Here is a 16,717-nt window from a genome sequence, read left to right on the forward strand (position 1 = left end):
TCTATTACCTGAGCACTTTTCTGCTATCATATGCTTGCACTGAGCTGGTTCCTGAGAAACAGTAAAAAGGAAAGCAACATTTAATTGCAAGAGAATAAATATTTCATGATTTAGTGATGAGTCTGCAAAGGTGTGAATAGTAGACCATAGCTCCTGTGACAAGTTTGGAGAATATTCATACCACACCACACACTTTTAGCATAGGAAATGTATGGTGTAGAGTCATAATAAAATGTCAGACATTTGAATGAAAAGAATTAGTCATCAAGCATTACTACAAATGAATGGGCCAAATTTCAAGATCCTGCTCATTTAATTTTGTAGGCAGCTATCCACAGCACTAAAGTTCACACACATACACATGCAAATTTGCAATACGTTACAATAGATTACAATAGATTACAATACGTTACAATACAATTATTTGGCTCAAGCTTAATATATGAAAACTATTCCAAGGAATTTGATTAGACCTAATTTTCCCAAAATGCTTTCAGAAATTTCCTAAAATTTTCATTTATTATGCTGTTCCTATTATGCTTGTATTATGCTTTTAGGTTAGTAATATTTCTTACAATTATCTTGTATTTCAAAGTGACTGTTCTATTAGAGAGAATTGATCTAAAGAACTTAGCTTTGTATAATACATCTGAGTGCTTGGTTGTAGTTTGCAGCTTCCACTCACTGCTCTGTTAGGGAGTATTAATCTATTTTCATGGAATTAAGCTCCATAGTTTAAAATATTCATCTAATAATAATGCTGGCATACACTGTGAAAAAGGTGGGATATAATATGGTATTTCCAGTGGCTTATTGAATACAAATAAGCCTCGATATAAACCCTGTATTATACTCATGTTATACTTTAGTATAATGCATACTATACTATTACATATATGGTTTCAGTTTATTTACCACAATACCTAAAATAGCTTATATCAAATATAATTCCCACACTATACCATCACATATATGGTTTCAGTATGTTTAACACATTAACTAAAGCCTTACATGTGATTGTTAGTATACTACAGGTTATATCAGGCTTTTTTGTATTCAATAAGCCACTGGATATACCATCTTATATCCCTCTTTTTTCATAGTGATAGCACTCCAGCCTATTACGCTTTTATTAAGTTGGCATATTGAATTGGAAGTGCATGTGGTTACTAAACTGAGAGGTTTTTATTTTTGCATATAGTAGTAAGTATTAGGCAACACTTGATAGTTTTGATAGCAATTGGCAATGGTGATCAATTTTCTAGTACCACGTCTCCTTTGTATACAGATTAAATTTTAATAAGTATATTCACTCATTTCCTAAAAGATCTTGCTTGCTAAAACGGTTTGTAGGATCAGTGCATCAGAAAATTTGTCTTTAATGCTTTGCAAGAATTGTCATAATTTTTTAGTACTTATTAGCAGCTCACTTTTATCTGCAAATAACAAAGAACGACTTTTATTGAGATCACTTACAGCCAGTGTAAATGTCACTTACTGTTGCAGTATGTACACTGATCACTCTAGTTCTGTAGTCACAAACATAATTATATAGTTCTTAATTACTTTTATGTATATGACTTATATAGTGCGGGACATCATAAACGTCTGTGACAATAGTCATTTTTATAAAAATCATAACTCACAAATACTTCCAGATAATTAGATGAAATTTTTACTGCATACTCCATGATACTTTCTTCACACATTTTGAATGTTACACTATAAAGGTTGAATATATGTTTTCACACCAATTTTATTGAATATTGGAAAAAACGGACATTTCTTAGAGATGCCTTACTACATTAACCTATAAATTTTTATAAAGGTATGTAGTACCATTGTTGTTAAAATGTATTGAGTAGTTTTTTGATAAATTATTTCTTCTAACATTTATTTCGATTTTTGTAAATTTCAGATGATATTTGTAAAATAGACATTTACATAACCTCATTCAGACAATTTTCACAAAGCTTTGGACCAATATAGCCAAAAAATTTCTCTACAAAATGTATTGAAGAGATTTTAAATATCTTGTTTTATCAAAAAGGTATGATGCCTACAACAGATTTGTAGAATTTTGCACACCACTATATTTGTATTTCTTCAAAATTCCCTAATCCCTTTATTACTGTAATTACATTAATTTTTCTATAAGCCCTGTGATACTTTCTTGTGTTTCTAAAAATATTTTTCTTATAAGATGTAATCCAGCATAATTTTTAAGTGTGGAGAATTTATGGATAAATGCTAATACAGACATTTATGATGTCCCGCACTATAGAGATGATGTTTAAACCCCAACAGAGAGACAAAACATGCAAAGCTTAAGCTACTGTGTAATCTGATGTCCTTGCTATCTTTTATAAGTAAGAATGGACCTAATTTGGCCATGCATTGTACCATGGTGCCTGCAATCCTGCATGTAATTATAACCAGCAAAGGAGATGACTAACTATAGTTTCATTTAACCTTAGGGCTCAAGTGAAGAAAAGTAGTGAAACAAGATACAGTTTATGCACAGTACTGTAAAAACGATTTTGTTAATTATTGTTGTCACCATTTTGTAATTGCTTGTTTGGACAATTTTTTGCATCCGAACAAGAAATAACGAATGGTGGTAACAAACAATTTGTTAAAATGACAAATTGTTTTACACTGACCATAGCTATGTGAAAACATTGGCATGTTACTAAATGTGTGGCTGTAAACTGCTTTATTAGAGTATCTCAATCTATCAATGTATTAAGGGCACAGTTTGCCATGAGTAGTGTTTGATTTCTACAGCAAAACTGCAGCTTATTGCAGCTATTATATATAGATTTAAAAGAGCTTTGCCCTGAGAGCACAATAAAAATTGCATCATACCAAATAATTTTTAAAAATTCTTTCACAGTTTTAGCATTGTACAGTGCTTTAGGTAATCTGTTCCAAATGGCCGTGACCCTGTATGCCAATGACTCTTTTTCATAATCAGTTCTAACACTGGGAACAAGACTTGTGTTTAGTGATGTGTTTTTATCATTTATGGGGTGTAGTCTAGTTGATCCATACAATCATTTTATAAGCATGTATCAACTCCACTTAAAGTCTTCATTAACACTTCAAATAGTTTTGTGGCTTCTGAATACTTTTAAGTATAAAAGTGTCAATGCGGAAAGTTGATGCCTTGATGTGGTTTACTTGCATGAAGAAGATGTCATGTGATTGAAGATAAAAGGAAAAGCACAAGCACAGAAAGTAGACACTCATCAGAATCATGCAGAAAGGAAGAGGCTATTCATCTGGTTCTGTACATGATAAAAACACTTAGACACTGAAATGGTTAACTTAATATGGCTTAGAAATAATTATGAAATACATCATTTATAAATAAATATTATTTAATTGTACTTAGTTTGTTAACTTTTTGTTATAGCAAGTTATGACATACATATGTGGCTTTAGTATCTTGATTGATTGATTGATTGATCGATTGATTGATTGATTGATTGATTGATTGATTGATTGATTATAACTTTACAGTACTGCATACAAGTATAGAATAAGGGATGTACAATTAATAAAATCTTTAGGGTACAGCACTAGTCTGATGGTCCGCTCGCTCAAGGCTACCGGCCATTAAAATTCAAAAATTTACTTACCGTATTACATTACTTATACTTAAAGAGTTACATTAAAGGGGGACGGGGTGTGTTGGAACATCTACTACATGGGCATAAAAAATGAAATGTACAAGGGTTGTCATGTCTAAAGTTTGATAAAAAATGTGACCATAGAAACTTATATATCCTTGTCTTGTTCATTTTAATAGATAAAGATAAGTCAATAGGGGGTAGGGCATTCCACAATCGAGGGATTCTATAGAAGAAAAAATGTCTACCTGCATTATTATTGTTTCTAACATGGATCATTTTACCACTTGAGGAGGACCTGGTATTTCCATCAGCAAAAGTTATGTAGTCTGTGATATTAAAAGAGGGAGAGGGATACTTGAGTGACTTTAGTGTAAACACTATTTCGTTAAGCTCAAAGGTGTACATTAAAGGTAATAGGTTAAGTTGTTTGAGTCTATCAGAGTAATCAGAACTGTAGTCATTTAAAATAAACTTTGTTGCTCTCCTCTGGATCTGTTCAATAAGTGTGATGTCCTTGATAAGGTTAGGCCTCCAAATCACTGAACAGTATGTAACTTGTGACCTCACTAAAGAAATATACAAAGTTCTCTTGGCTGTCACTGTTTGATGCCTGCTGAAGCTGCGACGGAGCAGTCCTAGCATTCTGTAGGTCTTAGGGATTATGTTTTTGTAGTGTTGATCCCAAGATAGGTCTGATGGTATTACAATACCAAGATCTTTATGTGAACTATTTGTTAAAACCTGTGTGTCAGCTATTTTGTAATTAGTGATGACTTGCACTAATACTGAGGTGGACACTTTTTTTTTGAACATATTATATCTCGTACTCCACAAAGTTGCTGAGTCAAAATCGTTTTGAAATGCTGAACTATCTCCAGGACTACAAACAGTATTGTAAATCTTGATGTCGTCAATGAATAATAAAGTTTTACTGATGGTAACACAAGATGGTAAATCATTCATGTAAATAATGAAGAGTAGGGGTCCCAAAATACTCCCTTGAGGAACCCAGATAGAACGGCAAGAGGGCAGATAATGACTGATACAAACATGTTGAATTCTACCAAATAAGTAGCTCCTGAACCACTTCCACAATTTGCCCTGAATGCCAAAACTATATAGCTTGCAAAGTAACTTGTCATGGGGAATACTGTCAAAAGCTTTCTTTATATCCAAATAGATAACATCAATTTGTTGGTTATGGTCGTTGTGCACAAAGTTAAAAAATATTAGCAATTGCTGAAGAGTTGACCTGCCCCTGAGGACACCAAATTGCACTAAAGAAATAGATTCAGATATAAAATTGATAATTTTATCATATACAAGTTTTTCAAGTACTTTAGATACATTGCATAAAAGTGAAATAGGCCTATAGTTATTGACTAAGTTCTTTTCTCCAGATTTGAATACTGGAATAATTATGTAAGTTGCCCATTCAATTGGTATTACACATTGCTTCAGACACTTTTTAAACAACAGGTGGAGGGGGAAACATAGTGACAGAGCACAATTCTTGAGTATTCATGGCCCTATTCCATCTATCCCCATGGCTTTTGTGACATCTAAACTGGCAAGGATGCTGTAAACTTCATACTGGGCAAAATCCAGTTCTGTAAGTGGTGTAGGCACATCAGAAGTAAGGTTGTCAATATTATTTGGGTCAATGGAGCTTTGAGTAAAGACTGAATAAAAGAACTCATTAAACAAGTTGGCATTCTCCTCATCACAACTCCCACATTGGGTGTTGAAAAACAGTAATTCAGGTATGGATCTTGTTTTTGTGGTGTTACAAATGTATCGATATATCATGTAGTTTTTCCGTTTTGAAAAATCATTAATCAGTTTATTTTCAAAGTCAACTCGAGCCATGATAATGGAACTCTGGAGTTTGTCTTTAGCCTCTTGCAAGCGCTTCAATTTTTCCAGGTTGAACCGCTGCTTAGTCTTTCTTCTCAAAGTTCTTAGGCATTTTATTTGGTGTCTTATAGTATTATTAAACCAGATTGGTTGGGTGTTATGCATAGCTGTTTTGGTTTTGGGAACAAATAAATCAATGGCACCTAAAATCGTGTTTTTAATTGCGAGCCATGACAGTTCTACATCTAGAGAGTTGAGATAGGAAAAGTCAGTATCTAATAAGTAAGCACACATCTCGATGTAGTTTCCTTTGGTAAAGTTGTATGTGTATTGCAAGCCTGCTCTCTCCTCTCTAGGCTTCAAAGAAGTACACACCTCAAATGTGATTGCATAATGGTCACTATGTATTAATGGTTTAGAAGTGTCAACTGAAAGAGAATGTACCAAATGTTCCGCATTGGTTAATACCAGGTCGAGTATATTTCCCTATATATGTGTCAGTTTATCAACTAACTGGTTCATGTTTAAATCAAAAACTTGCTCACAAAATTGGTTGGAAATAGTGGTACCTCCTGATCAGTGTTGGGAATAACGCGTTACATAAGTAACGCGTTACGTAATATTATTACTTTTGTGGTAACTAAGTAATATAACGAAATACGCTAGAAAAATGGGTAATATAACTCGATTTACTTTACTTACAAAATGTAACGCGTTACCTAAGTAATATAGTTACTGTAACGAGTCTAATATTACGTAATATTATTACTACAAGTAACGAAGTTACTAATCTCGTTAGTTAACTTCTGAGTAACGACTAGCCAAAACGAAGTAACGAAGCCTACTGAATGAAGCTTATTCACCAGCTTCTTACTTATAACCAAGATTTGCACATTGTCCAACAACACAATCATGTCATGTGATAAAGTGGTAGTTTCACACGTGACAGTTTAAGGCTGTGGACACAAAGTAATATAATATGTAATATTATTATAGTTACTTTATTTTATGGGTAATATGTAACTGTAACTAAATAGTTCAGTTGCAAGTAATATGTAATATGTAACTAGTTACTTTTACAAAGTAACTTGCCCAACACTGCTCCTGATAATGTTTCCCAGTTAATGTCACGGAGATTGAAGTCACCCACAACAATAATGGTAAGGCAGGTGTCAGATAAGTTGGATAACTGTTTGCAGCAGTTGTTGACATAGCTTATAGAAGATTGAGGAGTGGCATATATAACACTAATAATAACGGGATTCATGTGGTTTATTTCTACAGTTATTCCTTCAATGTCAGATAATGTATCAAGCATTTTACTAGATATGTCATTCTTTACAGCTAACAGAACACCACCTCCATGAGAATTTCTATCCCTTTGATAAATGGTAAAGTCCACTGCTAAAATTTCATTATCCCAGTAGTCAGATGATAGCCAAGTCTCTATGTCAGTAGATGAACCATAAACTATTGCTTATAGTTCCTTAAGCTTATTACAAATACTACAGGCATTAAAATATAAAATTTTGAGTTTGTTTAAGTTGAGCCACTTCACAGAGTTTTTAAGTTGAGCCACTTCACTTGATTGCTTCGAAAAGGCACAATATAGCTATACACAGAAATGGTGTTGAAGCATCCATGTTTGTGATATTTACAAACATAGACACCGTTAGACCAGCACATTGCCAATGTAGCCAGGTTTTACACTGACCCTCACAATACACTGCATCCTCACCGGGATTTTGAGCACATTGCTCAATAATTTTCTTAGTACACACCCCACAATTAACCTCAGACCCCGATAACTCATCTGTTATCTGATCCTCAGACTGTTGCTCTTTTTCTGGGTTGCTTCCTTTCTTGCTAGCCTTGTAGGGTCCTCGTTTTTTCTTTCCTTGTTGATACTCTGATATTGTGACTCTAATTGATGCTCACCAGACGTTCTGTGGGCTAAGACAGACAAAGACCAAATGGTAGAAGCTCACAAACCTTTTAAGGTACCGTTATCTTTAAGGGGTGCCACGGTACAACAGCGTTAAAAAGTTTCCGAAAGGATTAAGATCTCTTGAAATCAAGCACGTATGATGATCACGTGAGTTTTTCTTGATCTCCCTGCTTGTCTCAAATGAGCTACGTAATAGAGTAAGCAGCATACTTTTCCATGTCTAGTTTTTCGACAGCAAAAAATCCAGTTGATCACAGCTAGATCATCAGTTAAGCATGGAATGCACTGATTGTTAAGTGTGAGTGATGTGTTCCAGTTGTTTAAAGGTGTGGTTGGATCAGCAATCGGTTTTATAAGTACAGTTACACATATCTACTCCACCTGCAGGACATTGAAACATGAGTTAAGAACAATGCTTCAGTATGTGCTTTTCAAAACAATGCTAGTGCTAGCTAACTGCTATCTTTTTCTATTTAAAGTACTTTCAAGACCTTACCTCTTGTGACTACTGTATGGAATCAAAGTGCATCAAAAAGAAATCTAATGATTTTGAGAAATGAATTAACAAGATACAATTAAACAATCAACTGTACAATATCTTGAGTTATAAACATGAAAATTTATTATTTCAAGAACTCATATAGTGCAAGAGTGTTGTGCAATGTCATTTAAGCATGCAAATGTATCATTAACATTCCAGAACTAGTGCAATATTATATGGCCTCTTGGTATGAGTATGAAATAAAATACATATATACACAAGACCCTTATGTATATGTATAGCTAAGTACGTCTGTCATCAAACAACACAACTACATGTGGTAACTGGTAAGCTACACAAGTACTACTATTGTGACACATCTCAGGACTGCACAGTTCCTCAGCTACATGAAAATTTCTCCAGCTACAAGTTATGCATACATACATGTGGACAGACAGACAGACAGACAGACAAACAGACAGACAGACATTACATACACACACACACACACACGTGCATGTATACATAAAGCAGAAAAGCAAAGCCTACAGCAGCCATGTGAAACACAGTCAGTGAACTTCCTGTGTACCACTCAGGTGCTCGAGTCTTGTGCAGGCATACTCCCTGGGGCAGGGCTAGTAACCCACATCAGGTCTCATGGAGAGAGGTCTCAGAACCCAAAGCAACCTCAACACCATTAAATGAGACAATCACCAGGTACTCATTGATGTTACATCTGGGTGGGCTGCTTCCCCTGACATACAGGCAGTTTGTACCATTGGCACTGGAGATCACCATTATTGGAGCTGAGAGATCAGTACACACCAACTACATGTAACAGTATACAAGGTATTGTATGTATCACTTTAATAATGAATCATATGGTTCTTCGAGAATATACAGGTCCACATAATGAGACAACTGCAATCAGTAAGTGATATAAAACACACGATCAGCCAATAAAACTAAATACCTGAAATGAATATATAATAGAGTCTAAACCATTATGTACACCACTGCATGTCATCATAGTCTAGCATCCTATCCTCTTGATGTGGTTCACATCTGTATAGCAAAGAATTGCAAGCAGTAAAAGAACATGTGTCATGCACACACATATAATGCATTTAGTGTACTAATACCTTGATTCATCTCTAACAGGCATACATGAATTTGATTCAAGGGATACTATTCATCAATCTTTGCAATTTTTTAAACCAATCATTTCAAACCAATCATATCTTTGAAAGCTGTGAAATGATCAGTTGGAAATGGAAGGCTATGCAGACACATGATAGAAATGATCGATGTTGTCGGCTATGAAATGTTATTAAGAGTAGACCTATGCTATCTATAACTAAAAACTTGCAGCCTATATATATTATATATACATGCATTGATCATTGTTTCTAGAAAACGTAGGAGTCTGTGTGATATATATATATGTACCACTTTCACACCTCAGATCAAAGGAAAGCCAGTGCATATATATCACATATCGCACTGACTCAAAATGTTAACGAGATATACGCAGTGCGTATATCTTGTTACACACTGCCTTAACGAGATATACGCACCACCAGTGCATATATCTCGTTAACTTGAGACATTGCACACCTAATAGGAGTGCACACTATATCCAGAAATCATCAGATTTCTTTGATGTTATACTGTTATCTTCTTTTCTTATATAGAGAATTATGAATCAAGCAAGCTGTGATTGTGGGATTGAATTCTGCCAAACAACCTGTGATTGTGGGATTCAATTTTAATACATCAACAGTAGTTTGTTTTTTACTTTTGTGTAAATGTAGCAATTAAATTAACACTAGTCTCTTAAAATTGCTATATTAGCAAAAATAAAATCAAACTACTGTTTGATGTATTAAAACTGAATCCTACAATCACAGTTTGTTTGGAAAACTTCAATCCCACAATCACAGCTTACTTGGTTCCCTATATAAGAGAAGGGTATAGCAACTAAAGATTTTGCCAATTAGGTGAGCCTACATGCTAAAGTAGAACATATTAGTTATACCATGGGCACTCGTGCTTTGCCTGTATATACGCACTCGCCCTTGGGCCTGTGGCCCTCAGGCTTGTGCGTATATATCAGGTGAAGCACTCTTGCCCATGGTATAACTATTACATATATAACCAACTAGCAATTGTATCACCTTCATAGACCCTAACCCTGCCATAACCCCTAAAATAAGCTTATTCACTACAATGTACAGGTGACTTTTGTGGGAGGTCCAGTGAAGTTGCCAGTGAAGCTGGAACCAATGTGGGCATTGGAAAGCTGCATGTACACGAGCCTGACACATCTGCAGGTTACGCTTAAACATGCCCAATCCCACAACAGTGATAAATGTACAGTTCCACCATTCCACAAAAGTGCCACATGAGGACATCTGCCATTGCTGATATACTTAGCCTCTTTAAGGGTTTAGGGTGGGTACCAACCTTATGCAGGATAGAGTATTTGTTTTCCTGGCTATATACTTCTTTTCTTTTCTTTTTTTTCTTTCCTTTTTCATATTTTCCATTTTTGACATTGAATGATGAGCTATAGATGCTAACAGTTAGAGAAGATGTCAATATCTTCTGTAGTTGTTGTAGCTGTAGTCACTCCATGTCTATCTTGATTCCTAGAAATGCCAGGCAGGTATTGGACCCCCAATTAATTAATTCAACTGTGATTGGTCTAGCAGGATCAAGAGGCTGTAGATTGTGGACATGCAGTAGTTTCTGGTCTTGCCTTGTGCAGGTCCCTTGCCACCAGCTGCTGTACAACATCATCAATGGTGTCCAGTCCTTTTGCTTAAAATCCGAACACTAGGCCAGACATTTTAAGGGTAGCCAACCTTGTTCATATGGATTGATTCAATACCTAGCAAATACTGAGCTGCACAGCCTGGGATCATCTGCTTTTACTTAAAGAGACTCCAGGAGCTACTAGAACAGCCATGTCATTTCTCAATGTGCGTAAGACAGCTGCATTTCTACCATTTTTACTGCTTGAAATAATGTTCCACAATCAGACAATTTCTGTTATTTTATTGCTGGAGAGCAGCCAGTAATATTTAATGTGGCATCTCAAGCCAACTTTTGAGGATTGTACACCAGCCTACTTGTACTTGTCAGCTATTAAACATGTTGAAGCTTAGCTCAAAGCACCAGCTTTCCTGCTTGGACTACAAACAGAATGTACATTATGTTATGACACTGTTATACCACTTTTGGCTTGCGCACTGAAAAACTCAGAACTGGTACTAGTACATTAGTACATTTTTGTGCCTTGTCCAGACCAAATCCATGTACTGACAGTTTGATAGTACGCTCAAAAATATATATATGCTATCGGGAGGCCCTGTTACTATACTCCAGCACAAGGAGGTCAGCATTCTTCTGGTTTACTTTTGCTTAGGTATTGGCCTCAAGGAGATAACCCTTTGGCATTGCATCCACAAAACACTTCTACCTTCTTTATAGTGCCACATGCACGTCTTGCTAGATAGCCAATCACTTTGCTTTGATATGTTGCAATCTATATTTGTGGTAGATGACTCTTGTGCATCCAAATAACCTTTATGACTACTGTCTGGGATATTATTAGCAACTGAGATATCCATGATCTGATAGTTCCCATATCCACTGATCCAAACAGAGTGAGGGTATATAGACATCCCATGACATAGGGATCAGTGGCTGCAACCATGTTTACTGTCCAATACTCATAGGTTCATATACATTCCTTCTGATAGAATATGATGTCCCAGATAAGCAGGGAGAAGCCTGATAAATTACACACCATAAGGTGGAAAGACAGGCCTCTCCCTAATACCGTATCCTACTAGTCCTGAAGATCCTCTCATCTGGTCTGGTAGCTAATAACCACCACATAGCTAATGGGTTTTTTGAAACAAATGGACAGCCAGGACCAGTTGGGTATGGCATTATCTTGGGTAATCATACAATTGAAGCATAATTCCTTGAGACCTGAAGTACCCACCGACCTGCTAAGTGTCAATGAACATAGCAACCACTGAGATGGGGGTGGCTACTACTGATTTGTTGAGTCTGCTATTATGCAAAATTAAAGCTTGCAGCAGCAGCAGAAGTTGAACTGAGATTGTTGATAACCCCAACAGCAGGTTGGTGGCACCACCTGTATGTGTTGACTGAGAACATCAGTATTTGTTGTAGCCAACTTACCATTCATGAATGATATAGCTTGCTACAAGCCCCTAACTGCCAGGCAACACTATGGGTACACCCCTACAAGCTGGTAGGTACACCCCTACCATACAGCAAGCCAGTAGGTACACCCCTACCATATAGCAAGCTACCAGTTCTTACCATACAGCAGGCTGGTAGGTACACCCCTACCATACAGAAGGCCAGTAGGTACACCCCTACCATATAGCAAGCTACCATACAGCAGGCTGGTAGGTACACCCCTACCATACAGCAAGCTGGTAGGTACACCCCTACCATACACCAAGCTGATAGCTAGATACATCCTTACTATACCTCAAGCCAATAGTTACACTCCTACCATAGAGCAGGTTATAAGTTGTACACTTGGTCAGTAATGTACTTTACTACTTGAACCCTGAAGGGCAAACACTATAGTGCCTGAGGTGTTTACAACAAAATAATGTTGTTGACTAATACCTCCTATAAAAATTGCACTGGTCAAGGGTAAACAACACTTCTAATTCTAAGATGTAACACATTTACATTTAAAAAATACTTTATGCTTTAATTTCTGATAAAAACTTTCAATAATTCTTAGCATTCTAAGCCAACTATTAATGTTTCATGTCCATAAATCACGGCTTTCATTCCGTGATTATTATGTGAAATTGACACTACACTAACTATGTTTGGAAACAATAATACAGTGAAAACCCCAACATACTTAAATGTGTGTGTAAATGTGAAATGTGTTTAAAACAAAATTCTATAATTCCCACAGTTTAAGAGTGTGTACTAGCTAGCCTCAGGCTGTTTAATCTACTTGGTAGAGTGGCAGAAATATTCATTTGCTGCTCCATCCAATTTTCTTCTTTAAATGTAAAGTTATCCTGATGTTCTGCAACTTAAAACAAATATAAGATATACAATTCTGTGTTTACCATGAGTCTAGGTTTACCCCTGATCACCAGGAAGGTATAGTACCACCTCTACATACAGTATCTCTGTAGGTACACCCGTACCATACAACAAATTAATCAGTAGATACATCCCTACAAATTAATCAGTAGGTACATCCCTACCATACAGCAAATTTATCAGTAGGTACATTTCTCTAGCATCAAGGGAAAACTATGACACCAGGAGAGATGTCGCTTAACTGACCTCACTTCAAATCCTAAACCAAGTATACCTACTTCCAGAAATTTAATTATCACATCACAGTACTAACCATCCTGTTAACCACATCATTGCCTTAAACAGGAAGTGAGGTACTATCTCAGCCAGTGCCATACCCATCTACAGAATGTATTTCTTATGCCATCTTCCACGCCGTGTCCAGGTGCATTACCAGTCTGCTGGTTCCCCTATGCTGGATCCCCTTGGCTTATGCAAAACAACAAGCATGTGGCTGCAGCGTGCCAAGCCTTGTAACTAACTATAAGAGCTTAATAGTACCCTGCTTACCTGCATTAGCGTACATACATGACTGTCAGCTGTGGAGCCAAACAAACTGCTGTAGTTGTGACTCAGAAATAAGATACCGTATAGCCTAAATATTTCGAGGGGCAAATATTTCAAGGTTGAGCAATGTTGCTAAAAATAAAATTTTCGCGGATTTGCAAACACTCCCAAAATGTATTAGATTATATGGAGGTCAAGGCTACAATTTTCACCGATAACCCCCAAAACCTCGAAATCAGTGAAAATTTTCCCCCTCGAAATATTTAGGCTATACGGTATGCTTGGTGCCACAATAGCATCTAAATGGCTAGCTGAAAGTGCATGCATGCCTACTTTAGCCACATTATCTCCGTGATGTCATCCTGGGGTGGATGGTCTCATTGGAGATTGATGATAATGTTGTAGTAATATTCTGCTGCTCCCATACTTGATAAGTTCCTGTATTAATACCATACCTGTTTCACTGCCCATACAAAAGTCTCAATAGTAGCAGTGAAATTTATCCCGTATTTCACTGGTAGCAGTGAAAAAGTTGTAATTGCAATTTCATTGGCTAGAATTTATGTTAACAATGTAGCGCCAATTAGTGTTTACGCGTGTTTAGTATACGTACATAGTGACAAATTGTGTACATAGCAACGCTAATGCACAGCATGCGTATATGCAGCGAGTATGGTATTAACTGGGAATAGCATGGGTATAGCAGTGAAATTTTGGGATAAATACCACTCTTGTTGTATTGAAAATGGTAAATTTCCAATACAACACTCGTGGTATTTATCCCAAATTTCACTGCTACCCATGCTATTACTAGTACTAATATCAACTCAATAAAGCTTTTCCAGCACTGCAAACAATTAGTGATACTGCTACTCCTTAGCTGCCACTGCTGCCCTGCTGTAGCATAGAATGATCTAGAACAGGCTAGCTGCTACACATGCTACCACCTCAAACCTGTTGTTGATACCTTCTAATGCATACCACAATGCATAGTGATCAAGCTAACCCTATTGTTAGTTTACTGACACTTTGCCTGTATAGTATTCCCATAGACTAATGTTGCTATGGCCGCCTTCAAGTTAACACTGTTTAACCTTCAATTAAACTTGTATTGAACTAATGTACTGAATAATTGTGCTAGCATGATAGGGTCAAGATAATCAAAATACTTTTTAATCAATCCAAGTACTCGGTTAGCTTTGGTGGTTACTTGAGTAGTGTGGCCATAAAATTTAAGCTGGCTGTCAAAAAGAATGCCAAGGTTACTGTGGGACGTATTGATTTTAATAGTAAGCATATTCTCTTTTGTCATGCATACATGGTGGCTCAGCGTCATCGTATAGGGCAAGTGTATGTGTCAAACTATCTTATGTAAAGGTCAACTTTGGGTCAATGTGGTCAAATTGATCATTGAACAATAACTGAAATGTTGACAACCATAGGCACAACTATTATAACTACACAGGGTGATGATTCTCTTATTTTATTGGCTTAGATACTTGCACTCTGCTTTGTACCATTAATATTAATATTTCACATAAAATCTGGGAATTCCTTTGTGTAGCTTTTGATTCAGTATTGTAAGTACACGCTTATTCAATGCCCCTACCTTGTGGACAAATACTATACCCGACCTGGTAGTCGTGGACATACATATCACTTCCCTGCATACAAGCCTGTACATCTTAGACTACTGGGACTTAAGGCTAAAGTGGGGTATGAAAATACAGTTAGTGCTAGTAGGTGTAAGCTTCAGTGGAGGGAATTGTGTGAACTACGGTCAAGGGTAGTCTTGTCCTCGCAGACCCATTCTCAGGGGTGGAGCTTATTGATTAGAGATTATATTTCGGGGTACTTATAATCTCTAATCGATAAGCGCCACAATGGGGCGCTTATAATCTCTAATCGATAAGCGCCACAATGGGGCGCTTATAATCTCTAATCGATAAGCGCCACCCCGGAGAATGGGTCTGCGAGGACAAGACTACCCTTGACCAAATATATGTAGTTCACACAATTCCCTCCACTGAAGCTTACACCCACTAGCACTAACTGTATTTTCATACCCCACTTTAGCCTTAAGTCCCAGTAGTCTAAGATGTACAGGTTTGTATGCAGGGAGTGATATGTATGTCCACGACTACCAGGTCGGATACAGCATTTGTCCACAAGGTAGGGGCATTGAATAAGCGTGTACTTACATTACTGAATCAAAAGCTATGCAAAAGAATTCCCAGAATTTATGTGGATAATATTAATGGTACAAAGCAGAGTGCAAGTATCTAAGCCTATAAAATAAGAGAATCATCACCCTGTGTAGTTGTAATAGTTGTGCCTATAGTTGTCAACATTTCAGTTGATACTCCATAAGAAGAAATGGAATTGTTCTAATGACTCCCTTGACCTAGTCTCGTCCATTAATATTAATCATTGGCGGATCTAGATGGGTTTCTGGGGTTTCGACAGAAACCCCCTTTTAAATTTAGTTCAGTGGCATTATAAATACATAAACATTGTTGCATTGACAATTTGTCATAGCAAACAACTATATACCACTGTATTTCAGTAGCATGCATGCAGTTGCACTTAACTGACACCATTTATAGCTATTAAACCCTCAGCAACACTTCACTTTCATCTCCCACTGCATTAAAAACGATCGAGATACTCTAATAGAGCAATCATGTAACTACTCTAATAGAGCAATCAAAGCTACAGCCATATTTGCCCTATATTTAGTTATAGTATTTACAATTTAAAGCATTGGTTTTATTGTTATTGGTAACTAAAAATAGCCTACATCCGATCTCAGAGCTTCTAAAATCTCAAAATTTTCTGGAGAAATGTCATCAGATGTCTTATTCAGCTATACCAACTTTCAGAAACCCCCGTTTAAAAATCCTAGATCTGCCACTGTTAATGGTACAAAGCAGAGTGCAAGTATCTAAGCCAATAAAATAAGAGAATCATTACCCTGTGTAGTTGTAATAGTTGTGCCTATAGTTGTCAACATTTCGGTTGATACTCCATAAGAAGAAATGGAATTGTACTCCCTTGACCTAGTCTTGTCCTCGCAAACCCATTCTCGGGGGTGGTGCTTATCGATTAGAGATTTTTCAGGGTCGC

General features: G+C 36.5%; 1 long non-coding RNA gene across 1 annotated transcript; it reads right to left on the reverse strand.

Annotated features, from left to right (window-relative positions):
* Positions 1–7,344: 7,344 nt before the first annotated feature.
* Positions 7,345–8,991, reverse strand: LOC136251649 (uncharacterized). Its single transcript, XR_010699133.1, has 3 exons — positions 8,898–8,991; positions 7,940–8,845; positions 7,345–7,824 (listed from the first exon to the last, which is right to left on the reverse strand). It is a non-coding gene; the product is annotated as an uncharacterized lncRNA (long non-coding RNA).
* Between the last annotated feature and the right edge of the window lie 7,726 nt (positions 8,992–16,717).

The sequence above is a fragment of the Dysidea avara genome, chromosome 3, assembly GCF_963678975.1.
Source record: "Dysidea avara chromosome 3, odDysAvar1.4, whole genome shotgun sequence".
Lineage (NCBI taxonomy): Eukaryota > Metazoa > Porifera > Demospongiae > Dictyoceratida > Dysideidae > Dysidea > Dysidea avara.